The 17910-nt window shown below is 47.0% G+C and overlaps 2 long non-coding RNA genes across 2 annotated transcripts in view; one reads left to right on the top strand and one right to left on the bottom strand.

The window, feature by feature from the left end:
* The window catches only part of LOC137840685 (uncharacterized), a 28654-nt gene extending 23196 nt beyond the window's left edge, over positions 1–5458 (bottom strand). Inside the window, exon 1 of the long non-coding RNA XR_011087588.1 lies at positions 5083–5458. This is a non-coding gene — a long non-coding RNA (uncharacterized lncRNA). The remainder of the gene's footprint in view (positions 1–5082) is intronic.
* The window catches only part of LOC125975602 (uncharacterized), a 59491-nt gene that overhangs the window by 24269 nt on the left and 17312 nt on the right, over positions 1–17910 (top strand). The window lies entirely within an intron of this gene.

The raw sequence follows: 17910 nt of genomic DNA on the forward strand, positions 1-17910 counted from the left end.
TGTCTTGGTTTCTGTCTGTGTGCTCGCCCCTCCCCTCCTGTGTGCCCATGATCAGTGTGATTGTTCCCACCTGCCTCTCGTTACCTGTCTTGTATAAAAGTCCTGTCTGCCCCTCTCTCCCTGTCGGATCATTGGTATTGGTATTGGTTTTGGTATTGGTATTGGTTTTGGTTTTGGTTGCTGTCGTTCGGTGTTGTCGTCCTGTCTTGGTGCCATCATGTCCTGCTGTCTTCTTGTTCCACGTCCCGGTCAGTCAGTCAAGTTATTGTTTAAGTCATGTCAGTTTACCGAGTCTGTATTTTGAGTTGCTTCAATAAACCCTGGTCCAAGCTGCACTTGGTCGTCCTGCTCCATGCTACACACCCGACCGTGACAGAATGATCCGACCATCACAACGACCAGCGCTTGGACCCCCCTCCACCACCAGCTCCCGCTGCGACGCCCGATCGTCGTCCGAGCTTGTTCCAGCGCCATGGGCTTGCAGCTGCCATCGGATCTTGCTCCAGCAACGCCGGACTCACGGCCGCCATCGGAGTTCCTCCCGGCACCATCGCCTCTGCGACCGTCGTCGGACTTCGCTGCCGCGACGCCGGACCCGCGGCCGCCATCGGAGTGCTTCTGGCGCCAGCGGCTTTGCGGCCGCGATCGGACTCTGGTGCCGCGACGCCGGACCCACGGCCGCCGTTGGAGTGCCTCCCGGCGTCATCAGACTCACGGCCGCCATCGGGCTCCACCCCAGCGTCGCAGGACCCGCGAACGTCGCCAGACATCCAAGCCAGCTGCGTCGGACCCGCGATCGTCCCTGGCTCCACTCCCACTGCTGCGGCGCGTGATGGCTCTTGCCGCCGCGCACAGCCCCGCCTTCCGAATGTCGCCGATCACTGTACGGACTTTGTGAGTGGCCGCCGATCGCGGTACAGACTTCCCAAGTCGCCGCCCCAGGGCGGTTGTGTTCCCCAAGTCGCTGCCCGAGCGCGGTTCTGTTCCCCAAGTCACCGCCAGAGTGCGGCTCTGTCCCCTAGGTCACCGCCAGAGTGCGGCTCTGTCCCCTAGGTCACCGCCCGAGTGCGGCTCTGTCCCCTAGGTCACCGCCCGAGTGCGGCTCTGTCCCCTAGGTCACCGCCCGAGTGCGGCTCTGTCCCCTAGGTCACCGCCCGAGTGCGGCTCTGTCCCCTAGGTCACCGCCCGAGTGCGGCTCTGTCCCCGAAGTCACCGCCCGAGTGCGGATCTGTCCCCGAAAACGCCGCCAGAGTGCGGTTCTGTCCCCGCAGTCACCGCCAGAGTGCGGATCTGTCCCCGCAGTCGCCGCCAGAGTGCGGATCTGTCCCCGCAGTCGCCGCCAGAGTGCGGATCTGTCCCCGCAGTTGCCGCCAGAGTGCGGTTCGGTTCCCCAAGTCGCCGCCCAAGTGCGGTGCGGTTCGGTTCCCCAAGTCGCCGCCCGAGTGCGGTGCGGTTCGGTTCCCCAAGTCGCCGCCCGAGTGCGGTGCGGTTCGGTTCCCCAAGTCGCCGCCCGAGTGCGGTGCGGTTCGGTTTCCCAAGTCGCCGCCCGAGTGCGGTGCGGTTCGGTTCCCCAAGTCGCCGCCCGAGTGCGGTGCGGTTCAGTTCCCCAAGTCGCCGCCCGAGTGCGGTGCGGTTCGGTTCCCCAAGTCGCCGCCCGAGTGCGGTGCGGTTCGGTTCTCCAAGTTGCCGCCCGAGTGCGGTGCGGTTCGGTTCCCCTAGTTTTTTTTTTTTTTTTTGGGACGTCGGGAGACGTCCCTTGTGGGGGGGGTACTGTCACGTCTCGTCCCCAACTGCTCCACTATGTGTCTGTTGTCTTGGTTTCTGTCTGTGTGCTCGCCCCTCCCCTCCTGTGTGCCCATGATCAGTGTGATTGTTCCCACCTGCCTCTCGTTACCTGTCTTGTATAAAAGTCCTGTCTGCCCCTCTCTCCCTGTCGGATCATTGGTATTGGTATTGGTTTTGGTATTGGTTTTGGTTTTGGTTGCTGTCGTTCGGTGTTGTCGTCCTGTCTTGGTGCCATCATGTCCTGCTGTCTTCTTGTTCCACGTCCCGGTCAGTCAGTCAAGTTATTGTTTAAGTCATGTCAGTTTACCGAGTCTGTATTTTGAGTCGCTTCAATAAACCCTGGTCCAAGCTGCACTTGGTCGTCCTGCTCCATGCTACACACCCGACCGTGACACACCAGCACAAAAGGATGACGCACAACATATAAGACCACATAGATCCCACTAAGAACACACCTTTTTGTTCGTCTTACTTGTCTGATTTATTCTCTATTTAACTTTTAGAAGCTATTTGTAATTATTTTCCATTTATTTTGCACAACTCCTTTTCCTTGGCCTCTAAAGCCTTCTCTGTTAGACATTGCTCGCCCTCTCTGGCCTTTCTGTCCTCTGCCTGCATTTTGGTAAAAAGTGTCACTATCCTGGTCTACCAGAAAAGTGTCTTTTGATGCTTTCTTTTGGTTTTGTTTATCCTTTACTACTTTTTCTGCATGGAGGGCGATATATGTATTTCTCCAAAGTTCCATTGTTCATTCCGATATGATTTTTGGTCACCCTAATTTGTATTGCTGGCTTGGACCCTACGTGGATGGCATTTTTTAATTGTTGCTGATAAGCACCTTGGGGTGCATTATCTTCTACCAGTCCACTGTGTATTTTAAACACTTCTGTCATGCGCACTCGATATTCGTCAAAGGTTTCATTATCATTTTGCTTTGTTCTCCCTATTTCTGTATAGTTTGCTCTCATACTATATCTGTTGCGTACCTGGTTAATCAGCCCTTCCACTTGCCTTATCTCCTCTATTGTCCATGTTCTGTCGACCATTACCACCCTGGGGTGAATTTGTTTATTACCTGGTTCATAATTTGGGTTGGCCACTTGTATCATTGGATATAGTGGCATGTTTGGAGTTAATTCTGAATCTTCAATATTCGTGTCTTCAGTGAATGGGGCTGAAAGCAAAATTTTGGTTTTAGGTCTCAATCGATAGTCTGCTCCCATTTTCTTTGACCAATTCATCTCTAGCGGGCTTTTCTGCCTAGTGGCTCTGTCTGTCAACCCATAAGGAGGAGGTGATTCCTCAATTTTGTGTGTGTCATGTATTTGCGGATACAACTTCTCTATGATCTTTTGTTTTGAATTTGTAGCCTGTGTTTTCTCCTCCCGCTCTTGTACTTCTTCTAGTTCTCCCTCAAATTGGTATTTTTTTTATCCGTTTATGTAGATTTTTAATTCGATCAGGCTCCTGTCTTTCAATTATTTTCCAATCTTTACATTGTAATGTATCTCGGGCATTATTTTTGCTCTGCAAGTTCCCCATTTTAATCAATTTAGTCCCAACTGTAAAACCATAGGGGTTTCTAAAGTCGGGTGTTTCCAGTGGGATAACGAAAAGATCCTGTGGTGATTCTCACTTCAACCAGCGTTCTGGTGGAGAATCCTTGCCTATTGCGTCCACAGAACCACGTTATGTGCTCCCCACTGCTTTAATATGGAATACTATATCTAGTGATATGTATTCCCATTCACACTCTCATTCATACAGTTTTACGGAATTTTCGGCTTCCCGCCGACTCCGCTGACCTTTTTAGACGGACCTCTCCGTCGGACACCTCTGTCCTTTTAAACGGACCGCTCCGTTTTGGTACCTTTAGAACCGGACCTCTCTTTTCTGTCCTTGGACTTTCATAGGGCATCGAGCCTTCGGCCAAAACCTTTCTTTTAAACAAAAACAAACTCACCCTCTGGTTCTCTTCACCTCTGTACCTCGGATTGCCTTCAACCTTCAGATCCCAGCTGACGAGCAGACAGCCAGCCTTTGAAAAGGATTCTAGGACCCCAACTAGGGAGGTCCTGCCGCGTGCGGACTTTCCAGATCTCCACTGGCACCCGCTGGAATCCTCAGGTGTATTGGCATCCGGCTCGAAGGACCAATACAAATGTCATTACAAACATTGAGTAAATATGGGATGACTTAAAAACTGTCCTGGTCAACAACAATTTATGAATAGAAGCTACAAAGTATGAAAGAGAGAGAACTTCTCTTGAACTAAACAAAGAACAAAGGTGTTCTGTTCATACTAGTGAGGGCCTCTCACAGATAAGAAAAGGAAGGGAGTATAAGAACTCCTTAAAGCTAGACAGATATGTTGGCTTGAGCGAAGATATGAGACCTCCGGTTCAGGCCGACCAGCGCTTCTGCAAAAACAATTATTCTAGCATTTCCCACCTGTTTATCACATATTTGCTCAAATTCACACATTACCGTAAACAACCCCTTTTCTCGACTCTCAGTCGTCGGATTACATTCATGAGGACAAATATGTTTACACCAAAGGATAAACGTTGCGATGTCATCATTCAGATATGTCAATCACTGTTGTCACTGATGGTTTATGGCTAATTTGGCATGACTGCTAATTCGTGTGCTTTGACAGACGTGCTTGGATGGTCACTAATAGTCATGTTTGTGCTTTTTGAAGAAGGCAAATTCAAGAGACTAACATGACTACAAAAAAAAAAAAAGACGGCGGGACAACTAAAGAAGGGCCTACAGTGAGCCCTCAAGAAAAGCGAGACAAAAGATGGCAAGAGCACCAGAACAACGTGGTTTTCCCCCCCCTCTTTTGTCCTTTTGCTCTGCACCTTCTCAACACTTGACTGCCACATTTTGGCCTTCGTGTCTGTCATCTTGTTTTTCACGTTGGCTAACTTTGTCAATTTGTCACATTTTGTCTCTTGGCATCACTTGCTTGGTCACTGCATAGCTTTGTTTTTCACTTCTCCCATCTTCTCACACGACCTCGGTTCTCTCAGCTCTCTTGTCATCTTGCCACTTGGCCTTTCTGGCTTCACGCAGCTTTATTCGGTCATTATAACTTCATCTCAGTGTATTAGGCAGAAGTTTGACACGTGACACGACGCCTTTGTTTGTCCTTTGCAACGTGACGTGGACGCCAGCAGCTTGTGGACGACTGCTTTGCTCAAGTCAGGTGACGGCATGCACGGCAGGAGGCGAGGAAGCGGTAGTCCACGCCAACTTGGTGCCACGCCGAGAATGCTCGCGGTCGCTTACCTGTCTGTCGTTGCTGTGATTGGCTCGCGCACGAACGAGCAGCGGGTGCTTCTCGATCCCGACTGACAAAGTCAACAAGGCCGAGCGAGCCGCTCGTCCTTCGTTTAGCGAGTCCCTAAGCAGACAGGAAGTTCAAACTTTAACTTTTCCAAGCTCTCTCTCTCTCTCTCTCTCTCTCTCTCTCTCTCTCTCTCTCTCTCTCTCTCTCTCTCTCTCTCTCTCTCTCTCTCTCTCTCTCTCTCTCTCTCTCTCGCACGCACGCACGCACACACACGCCTCTGCTGGGCCCCCTCTGTCCCTCCTTCTGCACATTCCACTTGTATCCAGATGATTTTCCCACTTTGGGCCACTACACGTACACGACGTGCACGTGTGCGCAAGTATACTGCAGGCACGTATTCTACACAACAAAATCAAAAGTGTTAGACTTTCAGCAATGGAAATCTACTCAATTCATCTGTTGTTTGTGCCATTATAACTCCAAGATGATAATTCCTGTTGGAATAATTTTAAGTGAAGCTTTGGCCTGCCAGACCTGGAGGCCTCGCCTTTACGAGTTTATCTTTCCTTTTATCTAGGCTCTTCCTTTTTAGTGATAGGGATGTCTTTTGATCCCTGTCAGCCGTTTGTATCCTTCCTGTCCTTATGTTGTCTGTGTGTTTTCGTTCCCGTAAGAGGCCTTCACTAACAATGAGCAGGGCTTATTTGCATAGGTGACATGATCTTTCTTTGATTCACAGGAACTTCATTTCTTTTCATTTAGATATAGGTTTGGTTCATAGATTGTAGTTTATCAGACCTGTTTTTCTTTGTTAAGGGTTACATACAGTTAGAAGTAGTTGCATAAATGTTATCCCATATTTACTCAATGTTTGTTTAAGGAACTGCATACCAGTTACCTCACGTTGGCTTAATGTGTGTTGAAGTGTTTAGGACAAGTTACTTATTATTATTATGTGTTAATTTACCAAGTAGATAAAGTTAGCAAAGGTCTAGTTGCATTTGTTCCACAGCAAAGCGGCAATCAACGTGCTTCAAGGTATTTGATCACAGTTGAGGACGAGTCAGCCAACTGTGAGGGAAGACGGCTGGGGACGGCCACTGCGGGGGGTCACGAGCCAACAACGAAGTGCTAATTCACACCACACTACATTCTTTTGCTAATCAGCGTTGCTACAGACACAATCCCCCCTCCCTTAGTGTAGCAACGCCTCTGTAACCAGGGCAACCATAACATTAAAAAGAGGGGCAGAACTGATGGAGGTTGTAACTGAGATTGCTATCGTTCTCCTCGCGAGTAAACCTGTTCTGGTTGTCTTCTCCTCTTCATTCCAGTGAGTGATTTAATGTCTAATCGTATTTAGACCCAACAATTCCTCAAAAAGAGTGAGTTTTAATTCAGAGAGTAAATTGTCATGCGCGCTAGAGCGTTGATTTTATCATTTTTCACTCCTTAACAATTAAGCTACTCATTGTCTCATTATCCAGATGATGTATGTGACTCTTTGTTTTCCACTTGAACCAAACTACTTGAGTCCTTACAGGAGGTCTTTGAGGAGTTTTGCTTGAAATGTGTAGCACTGGTACAACTTGGTATGCACGAGAGATACAGTCGTGTATCTATATGTATTATCTAACCCTAACCCTCTATCTATTAGACGTCTGGTCTATGTGTAGACCTAATTTAGATGTCTAAAATTGGTCTCGGTATAGACTTAAAATAGACGTCTAAATTAAAAACATCAAATATCATATTTCAAAATTTTTAAGTCTGAACCAGCTATAAGTTGTATAAATAATGTACAGAAGTTGTTTGGATTTGTGTTTAACAAGCATATTGATCCGTACATGTGAATTGGTTATTTCTGTAACCTGATATAGACGTCTATTTTAGGTTATTTTATAGACCTAAAATAGACGTCTAAATTACATCTATCTATATACAGACCTAAAATAGACGTCTAAATTACAAACCGGATTCGGTTGAAGTTGGTAAATTGTATAAAATGTAAATAAAAACAAAATGCAATTGTCAGGTCTAAACACCATCAGACATTAATCCACATGCTGGAAACAAAGAGGAGAAGACAACCAGTATTCCTTTTGCTCGCGAGGAGAATTACGTAGAAGGCCCAGTTACAGTCCTCCACCAATTCTGAGCTCCTCTTCCGCTATCTCCTCTTTTTATTTTGGGTTGCCCTGGTTACAAGAGGCGTTGCTACACTAAAGGGACGGGAGATTGTGGCTGTAGCAACGCTGATTAACTAGCTAACAATGTTGTGTGGTGCGAGGCCGCATGGCCTTGGCCGATCGTGACCCCAGGAATGCAGAGTCTGTTCTTAGGTGGTTGGCAGCCTCGTTCTCGGCTGCGATCTCCAAACCTGGATGCCGTGTCCCTGTAAAACAATGCTCTAGACTTTCTTGCTACGTTTCACACAATAATAATGATGAGTAAATCATCAGATACCTCTCGTGCATACACTCCAACAAACGTTAAGTAGATGTGAGATAACTTGCATGAAGTCTACTTAACCAAACATTGAGTAAATATGGGATAACTTAAAAACTGTCCCGGTCAACAACAATTTATGAATAGAAGCTACAAAGTATGAAAGAGATAGAACTTCTCTTGAACTAACAAAGAACAAAGGTGTTCTGTTCATAACTAGTGAGGGCCTCTCACAGATAAGAAAAGGAAGGGAGTATAAGAACTCCTTAAAGCTAGACAGATATGTTGGCTTGAGTGAAGGTATGAGACCTCCGGTTCAGGCCGACCAGCGCTTCTGCGAAAACAATTATTCCAACAGCAATGATTTGAAAATCTTTTTCATCCTATATTCAATTGAATACACTACAAAGACAACATATTTAATGCTCAAACTCAAAGTTTATTTTATTTTTCAAATAATAATTAACTTAGAATTTCATGGCTGCAACACGTGCAGTAGAAGTTGGGAAAGGGCATGTTTACCACTTCGTAATATCACCTTTCCTCTTAATAACACTCAATAAACATTTTGCAAAAGGAGACTGATTCTCTTAGCTTCTCATGTGGAATTCTTTCCCATTCTTGCTTGATGAACCGCTTCAGTTGTTCAACAGTCCGGGGTCTTCCCTGTCGTATTTTACGCTTCATAATGTGCCACACATTTTCAATGGGAGACAGGTCTTGACTGCAAGCGGGCCAGGGGAGAACCTGGACTCTTTTACTTCAAAGCCACGCTATTGTAACACGTGCAGAATGTGGCTTGGCATTATCTTGCTGAAATAAGCAGCGGCGTCCATGAAAGAGACGTCGCTTGAATGGCAGCATATGTTGCTCCAAAATCTGTATGTACTTTTCAGCATTTATGTTGCCTTTACAGAAATGTAAGTCACCCATGCCATGGGACCGAATGCACCCCCATACCATCACAGATGGTGGCTTTTGAAATTTGCGTTGATAACAGTCCGGATGGTCCGCTTCTTCTTTGGTCCGGAGGACACCACGTCCAGTGTTTCCAAAACCAATTTGAAAAGTGGACTCATCAGACCACAAAACACTTTTCCATTGTGCATTAGTCCATTTGACATGAGCTCAGGGCCAGAGATCCCGGCGGCGTTTCTGGATGTTGTTCATAAGCGTCTTTTGCTTTGCATGGTAGAGTTTTAACCCGCACTTACTGATGTCGTGGCGAACTGTATTTGCTGACAGTGGTTTTCTGAAGTTTTCCTGAGCCCATTTGGTGATATTCTTTACACACTCATGTCAGTTTTAAAGGCAGTGCCGTCTGAGGGATCAAAGGTCACGGTCATTCAGTCTTGGTTTCCGGCCGTGGCGCTTACGTGCAGTGATTTCACCAGATTCTCTGAACCTTTTGATGATATTATGGACCGTAGATGTTGAAATCCCTAAATTCCTTGCAGTTTTGCTTTGAGAAATGTTGTTCTTAAACTGTTCTTATCAGTTTGAACATTAAATATGTTGTCTTTGTAAGGTATTCAATTGAATATGGGTTGAGAAATATTTTCAAATCGTTGTATTTTGTTTTTATTTACATTTTACACAATTTCCCAACTTCAACTGAATCCGGTTTGTAGGTCTACATATAGACCTAAAATAGACGACAAATTTAAATCCATTAAATATGAAATATTAAACCATATACCAGCTGTAGGTTGTATAAATAAATCAGAAATCAGAAAACCTTTATTGTCATTCTACATAGTACAATGAAATTGGAGACCTCCATCCAGTGCATGAGGTAGATACGAGTAACATAGTCAAGTAATCGACTAGTAGAAAAGTAGATGAATAATCGGAAACAGTAGTGCGGACAAAGTGCAGTAGTAGTGCAGGAGGAAAGTGTCATCAGTGTCGGCTGGAGTTGAGGGCGGCTATGGCTTGGGGAAAGAAACTGTTTTTGAGTCTGTTTGTCCTGGTCTTCATTTGCCTGTAGCGTCTTCCAGAGGGCAACAGGTCAAACAGGGCGGAGCCAGGGTGGGAGCTGTCCGCTGAGATGGCCTTAGCCCTGCTGAGGCAGCGGGTAGTGTAGATGTCCGTCAGGGAGGGGAGAGGGTGGCCGATGATCCTCTGGGCTGCCTTCACCACTCTCTGCAGCTTCTCTCTGTCAGCGGCGGTGGAGCTGCCGAACTATACTACGATGCAGTAGGTTAGTAGACTCTCAATGGAAGATCGGTAGAAGGTCAGCAACAGGTCGGTGTTGAGGTTGTACCTCCTGAGGACTCTCAGGAAGTGTAACCGCTGCTGAGCCTTCTTGACGATGGCGGTGATGTTCTCTGACCAGGAGATCCGGTCAGAGATGTGGACGCCCAGGTACTTGGTGCTGTGGACCCTCTCCACCTGCTCGCCGTTGATGAAGAGGGGAGTTGGCTCAGGGCTGTGCCTTCTGAAGTCTATGATGAGCTCGTTGGTCTTCTTGGTGTTCAAAGCGAGATTGTTCTCAGAGCACCAGTCGACCAGCTCCAGGACCTCCTCTCTGTAGGCTACCTCATCGCCATTGGAGATGAGACCGACCACAGTGGTATCGTCGGCGAACTTGACAATCCGGTTGTGGTTGTGAGCCGGTCTGCAATCGTGAGTGTAGAGGCAGAAGAGGAGGGGGCTCAACACACAGCCCTGTGGGGAGCCGATGCTCAGCGTACGGGTGGAGGAGAGGCGGGAGCCAACTCTCACAGCCTGGAGTCGGTTGGTCAGAAAGTCATTAATCCAGGCACATGTGAGAGAGGGGAGTCCGAGAGTGTCCAGCTTTGTGGTGAGTCTGTCCGGGAGGATGGTGTTGAATGCCGAACTGTAATCCACAAAGAGCATCCGGACATAGCTCCGCTGCTGCTCCAGGTGGTTCACCGCACAATGGAGGGCTACGGCGATGGCGTCCTCTGTGGATCTGTTGGTCCGGTATGCAAACTGGTGGGGGTCGAGATGTGGGGGAAGATAATCCTTGATGTGCTGAAGAACCAGCCTCTCAAAGCACTTCATGATCACCGGAGTGAGGGCCACTGGTCGGTAATCGTTCAGGCTAGAGATGGCTGACTTCTTCGGCACTGGGATGATGGTTGAGGTTTTCAGGCAGGGCGGGACGGTTGCTAGGGCCAGGGAGCGGTTGAAGATCGTGGTGAAGGTGGGGGCGAGCTCCTCAGCGCATGCCCTCAGCACCTTGCCGGGGACCCCATCCGGGCTTGCGGCCTTTCTGGGATTCACTGCAAGGAGCACCTTTCTGACCTTGTGCTCCTGAACAGTGAATGGAGTGATGTCAGAGCTGGGTGGGGGAGGGGGCAGGGCAGGGACAGGGGAGTGCTGCTGGGATGTTCCAAACCGAGCAAAGAAGCTGTTTAGCTCCTCTGCCAGCTGTGCGCCTTGGTCTTCGACTTGAGCGGCACTGCCCCTGAAGTTGGTGATCTCCTGGATGCCCTGCCACACCGTTGTTGCTGGACAGGTGGGACTCGATGCGTTGTCTGTGGTCCGCTTTCGCCCGTTTGACTCCTCTCCTCAGCTCAGCTCTGGCAGCGCTGTACAGAGCTCTGTCTCCTGACCTGAAGGCGGTGTCGCGGGCTCTGAGGAGAGAGCGGACCTGGCTGCACATCCAGGGTTTCTGGTTAGGGAAGACCCGGATGGTTTTGGTCACAGTCACATTGCTGGCGCAGAACTGGATGTAGCCTAGAACTGTGTCTGTGTGTGTCCCCAGCTCCTGGTGGTCGAACAGGTCCCAGTCTGTCCGTTGAAAACAGTCTTTGAGTTTGTGGAGTGCATCCTCAGGCCAGGAGGTGATGGTCCTTATGGTGGGTCTGAGTTTGCGTCTGAGGGGGGTGTAGGCAGGGAAGAGCAGGAGGGACAGATGGTCTGATTGCCCGAGGTGGGGGAGGGGGATAGCTCTGTATGCATGTTTGATGTTGGTGTAGACATGGTCCAGGGTGTTCTTACCCCGTGAAGCACACTTTACGTGCTGGTGGAAATTCGGCAGTACAGTCTCTAAGTTGGCCTTGTTAAAATCCCCCGCTACAATGTGGAAGCCATGAGGGTGAGCCCGTTGTTGTTCACTCACAGCTCTCAGCAGGAGAGAGAGTGCCGTGCTTACGTCAGCGTCGGGTGGAATGTAAACAGCAATGACGATAACAACAGCTAGCTCCCTCGGGAGGAAAAAAGGCCGGCACCTGACTGCCATGTACTCGAGGTCCGGACAGCAGTGGCTGCCTACGATGGTCGCATTGTTGCACCAGTTATCGTGCACATACATACAAAGCCCCCCACCTCTGCGTTTACCGGAGTCCAATGTTCTGTCCGCGCGTAGCAGGGAGCGGCTTGCTAGCTGCATGCTAGCATCGGGGATATCCGGGCGCAGCCAGGTTTCGGTTATAATAATCACACAACAGTCCCGGACGTAGTGGTTTCCCGTGAGCTGTAGATCCAGGTCATCCATTTTATGCAGCAGGGATCTGGCGTTGGAGAAAAACAGGCTCGGGAGAGGCGGCTTGTGCGGTTGTTTACGTAGCCTTAGCATTAGGCCAGACCGACGGCCTCGCTTTTGCTTCCTCTCTCTTCTTCGCCTGCGTCGCCTCCCAGACCCGACAACAATCCACGGAGACCCCGGCGGTCTCGCAATCTCGTCTGGGATGTTGTGCTTGCGGTGAAAGTCACTTGAAATAGGTATCCGTGCTTGGTATCCAATGTCCGTGAGCGAGTGGAAAGTGTACTTGGGATTCCCAGTACAGAGTGTGCCAAAGAGTGAAAATAAAAAAATATAGGCAAGGAAAAAAGAGCACTGGCGTGGAGAGCCGTAAGCCGCTGCGTCCGTGCGCGCCGCCATCGTCAACGTGGAATAATGAACACAGATTCCATTGCTTTGTTTTAAACAACCATTGATCCGGGTGAAGTGTGGTTATTTCTGAAACCCGATTGTCGCGGCGAACGGCAGCTGACTGAGCGCACGCACGCTACTCACTTGAATGTAATCAAGGACGCCAGAAGGAAAGACCTAATGGGCAAAAAACATCACCGCCAGCAGCACGGGAATACAAAGCAAAAACAGAAAAGTACCAAAAAGAAACAAAAGATCTGAACAGACAGCCGGTAAGCTCACAAATCCTCCTAGTTGCCAATACAAATGCTGCGCTGACTGGGCATTGAGACGGGGGGGAAGAGAATGTGCGTGTGATACATGGATACTTTGTGCGCAATCATAAAGGCGAGACAGACAATTAAAAACACGCATCTTTTTCTTGTATTTGTCACATGATTGTAATGTATTGAAAGTATTTACTGCTAAAACGTAATGTTATAGAAGAGGTGTTTGTAAATATATATGGTTGAAAAAGATCTCAAGATTCACTGGTTGGTTGATATTTACATCCATTGGATTTACTATCATATGACTATTAAATATACAATTAAATTCATCATATGGTTAAATTGTATTTTGATATTTGATGAATTTACATGAATGCATTTAAAACAGTCTATTTTTCTATAAGTATTTAAAGTCAAAACTTTCCATAGATATTTTCTGTGTATCTGATTTTACAAATAATATGCAAAATGGTAACTGTTGGAATTTGTTTGTGTTGTCTTTGAGGTTTTTCACCTAACTTGCTAACTGCTAAGTACAACTGAGACCACCCCTACAACAAACGATTGACAAGTTGTAAGAAAATCACGGGTGAAGAAAATAATTGGAAAAAATGGAACAACAGTCTGGTTATTGAGTGGAATCAAGTTCAAGGTTCAGTTTGGTACGCTTCAAGTGTGGGAAGAAGAACAACACTATATTAGGTTTATCTGTAGACCTAATTTAGACGTTGTTGGATTTTGTCCACAATTTAGGGAGCGCGTTATCTGCGCCTCACGGCAAAAGCCTTTGCCAATCACCTGTTCTCCAATTTACTCACTGCGTGCTCGTTTGATTTCTTCAGATTTAGGAAAATGCAAAGACACTGAAGCAGAAATTAGACTTAGACAGATTGGTTGAGTTCAATCACAATTCTTGTTCAAAAAGCTCTGTTTTCAGGAAAGTACAATACAGCGCTGGGCCCTTCAAGAGCGGAAAGTCTCCATTCAGAAAAGGCAAAGTCCAAGGTTGTTAGATCAGTTTTATATTCAGTAGCACATTGTGGGCTGGGATTGATGGGCGATGAGTCTTCGGGGTGGGGCAAGTTCGAAGGAGAGTCTGCTTCCATGGGAGTGGTGCTGGTTATGGGCGATTCGGTGTGTTGGTGGGGGGCTGTTGGTGTGTGTGTGTGTGTGTGTGGAGGGGGCTGTTGTCTTCCATCCCGTCTCTCGGCCTTGGCGATCATCTTTGGCCGAGTTCTCGGGTGGCTCCTTCTGGCACCCACTGGTTTTATCTCCACGTGACCTTCCTGTGAACATTCTTCTCCAATCTTGGACATACACTGTCGTACCGCATTCAACCGTATCTTTTCTTTGTTAGACAAACTATTTCCCTCTGTGCAGAGCGTTCAGTAGTAATCAAAAACTGGCGTCTAGCATTAGTCAAAACATAAGATACAATCAAGTACTGAACGGTCAAGACGACTCTGGCCGTGTCCATGATTCAGAGAAAAAACATCAGGCATGCATTCCACAGTTCCTTAAGGGTCATTAAGCTATTTAGGCAATATATCAAAAGTCATTTGTTATTTCAAAGTCCTCAGAAATATATATATCAGATCATAAAGTTATAAAAACCTTTCTCATCACCACTTATCAAAAATGTCTAGTTATGTCTTCTTTATTGATTTGGTGTGTAGGTATAATTATATGCTTCAAATGTTTCTTTTATTTATTTAATATGTGAATATACTTGTCTGCTTATGTACTTTATTCAATGAGGTTTGAGCATATCTGTTTTTGTAGCGAGGCAGGACTTTTTGTATTTCGACCTCATTCCTTCACTGTCTATATTAGGTCTACACATAAACCTAATTTAGACGTCTATTTTAGGTCTATAGCATAACCTAAAATAGACATCTATTTTAGGACTACACATAGACCTAAAATCCATCCATCCATCCATCCATCCATTTTCTGAACCGCTTAGTCCCCACGGGGGTCGCGGGCGTGCTGGAGCCTATCCCAGACGTCATCGGGCAGTAGGCGGGGGACACCCTGAACCGGTTGCCAGCCAATCGCAGGGCACACAGAGACAAACAACCATTCGCACTCGCACTCACACCTAGGGACAATTTGGAGTGATCAATCGGCCTACCAAGCATGTTTTTGGGATGTGGGAGGAAACCGGAGTGCCCGGAGAAAACCCACGCGGGCTCGGGGAGAACATGCAAACTCCGCACAGGGAGGGCCGGAGGTGGAATCGAACCCGCACCCTCCTAACTGTGAGGCGGACGTGCTACCCAGTGCGCCACCGAGCCGCCCTAGACCTAAAATAGATGACAAAATTAAATCCATCAAATATGAAATATTGAACCCAAAACTATTCTGAAAGTTGAATTGAACTGAATTGAATTCATTCATTTCAAACAGGCAAACCACACATAACCAATCAAATGAAGACAAATACACTAAAAAGCACAAGCAAGGTGAAAGTCATTCAAACTATGACTCTGTACAAACAACAGATACAAACAGAAAAAAAATCCACTGCACAAAATAGGCAGAGCCTACCAGTTTGAAAAGGAATGGGAAGTTGTATAAATGTATTTTTATTATATTATTCTATATTATATTATTATATTATCGACCACGTCACTGTTCGGCTCTCAGCGGAGGCTTTGTGGCTGTTTGCCTACTGTCGATCATTGGACACATAAAGTATGGCTGCGGATCAAGAGGTTTGTACGGCTTTGTGCACCAACTGCACCCTTCTCTTAGAGAGGTTGTCTCTGCTAGAGGGACGTGTCCGCCAGCTAGAGCAGAATAGTGCGATAACAGGAGATGTGGCGGACACAGACATGGACTGTAGTCAGCCCGCTAGCCCAGTTAGCATTAGCCCCAAGCGGTTTGCTAATCGCGATGACCCAGGTAAGACGCATAGCCGTCCCAAGCCATCTTGGTCTACTGGCTCTCACACTTTGGTCATAGGTGACTCCATTACCCGAAACATCACACTTAAAAATCCAGCCACGGTAATGTGTATTCCTGGGGGCAGAGCACCTGACATAGAAGCTAATCTTAGGGAGCTGACTCGCAATAGGCCTAGTCAACAGCGTAGTTCCAACAACACTAGCTACTCGGACATAGTGATACACGTCGGCGCCAATGATGTTAGGATGAGGCAAAGAATCACAAAGAAAAACATAGCAAGGACTTGTGATCTCGCCAGAAAGATGAGTCGGCATTGAGTATTTGTCTCTGGCCCCCTGCCTGGGAGAGGCACTGATGAGAAGTTTAGTAGATTAGTCTCCCTTAATCGATGGATGGATGGGTTCTGTAAAAAGCAGGGACTGTATTTTATAGATAACTGGTCCTCCTTCTGGGGTCACCCCGACCTGCTGAGGAAGGACGGCCTTCATCCTAACCGTGAAGGCGCCTTCACTCTCTCTAGGAATATAGATTACTGTTTGAGCCACTCATGACAGGTCACTTTAGAGCAGGCCGGGGCACAGGTGATTAGACCACCTGTTAGGATGGGTCTGTTAAGTTAAAGTTAACTAGCGCTAGGCTAGACTTCCAGCATGCACATAGCTCCTTGTGTCGACTAGAGCATCACAGTTTGAATAGTGCTACAGTACACGTGAACACACTTTCTACTGAGGTAGTAGACAAATCCAATCACTACACCCCAACCGGTATCGCTGATGAAACGGTGCCTGTGCCTGTTTCAGAAAATAATACATGTGTAACAAATATTTACTATCAAATTCCCACGGTCGTATCGTCCCACCGCGCTAATAAACATTTCAGAGGTGATGTCAGTGCTAGAGAACACAATCTTACTCGCATTTCGTTTAAAAATCCTTCAATAGATACGAACCCTGATCGACCGATTACACTTAAACTCGGTTTTATGAATATTATATTGCTTCATACGAAAGCAGTTCTCATTAATGACCTCATCACGGAACATAATCAAAACGTTTTTGGTCTTTGCGAGACCTGGTTAAAACCTAATGAACTGCTGCTGCTTAATGAGTCCTCGCCTCCAAATTTTGTGAGCTCGCATGTGGCGCGTCCTTGAAAAAAGGGTGGGGGTGTCGCCCTCATCTCAAATTCCAATCTTAGATTTAGGCCTCGTTCGATTAACGTATTTAAAACATTTGAAGTTCTCACTGTCCGATCCACCGCTTTACCGTCATTTTATCTTGCTGTTATTTACCGTCCACCCGGGGGTTACTCTGGCTTCCTGGATGAATTTTCAGAATTCGTGGCTGATCTAGTAACAAATGCAGATAATATAATAATCATGGGCAATTTCAATATCCACATGAATTTACCGTCAGAGCCACTGACTTTGGCGTTTCAGACTTTAACTGATACGTTTGGTTTTACGCAAGCCGTACAGGCAGCAACGCATAAGAATGGAAATACCTCCATCCATCCATCCATTTTCTGAACCGCTTAGTCCCCACGGGGGTCGCGGGCGTGCTGGAGCCTATCCCAGCCGTCATCGGGCAGTAGGCGGGGGACACCCTGAACCGGTTGCCAGCCAATCGCAGGTGGAAATACCTTAGATCTGGTATTGTCCGGAGGACTGGCAACCTCAAATATAACAGTACTGCCATACACTACTGTTTTGTCTGATCATTACTTAATAAAATTTGAAATTTTAGTTCTTTGTCAAAGACAAGAGAGCAATCACAATTATAGCAGCCGTAATATTAACTCCATGACTGCAACTGCGCTATCTGAGTTACTGTCGCCGGCAACTGCCATATTTCCCGCACATATCGGCTCTATTGATAATCTTACAAATGAATTCAATGCAACGTTGTTAAATGCCATCGACCCTGTGGCGCCACTATGTCTGAAAACTTGCCGTAGATTGCCTACTCCGTGGTTCACAGATGAAACACGTACGCTTAAGCAATTATGTAGAAAGCATGAGCCAGATGGCGTTTAACCAAACTTGAGGTTTTCCATCAGGCATGGCATGACAGCCTCCTGAAATATAAAGATGCGCTTATCTTAGCAAAAACTCGTTATTTTTCGCAAGTCATTAATCTCAATAAAAACAATCCTAAATACCTATTTGATACTGTGGCAAAGCTAACACTACACCAGCCGACCCTCGATAGCTCCTTCCACTCAGCTGACGAGTTCATGAAATTTTTCGCTCGAAAGATTGAATCCATTCGGGATGAGATCAAGATGACCATTCCAATCGCTCAGTCAAAACCGCCGATTACCGGCGCTGACGATCATGCAATAACCCTCTCAAA

The sequence above is a fragment of the Syngnathus scovelli genome, chromosome 10, assembly GCF_024217435.2.
Source record: "Syngnathus scovelli strain Florida chromosome 10, RoL_Ssco_1.2, whole genome shotgun sequence".
In the NCBI taxonomy this organism is placed as follows: domain Eukaryota; kingdom Metazoa; phylum Chordata; class Actinopteri; order Syngnathiformes; family Syngnathidae; genus Syngnathus; species Syngnathus scovelli.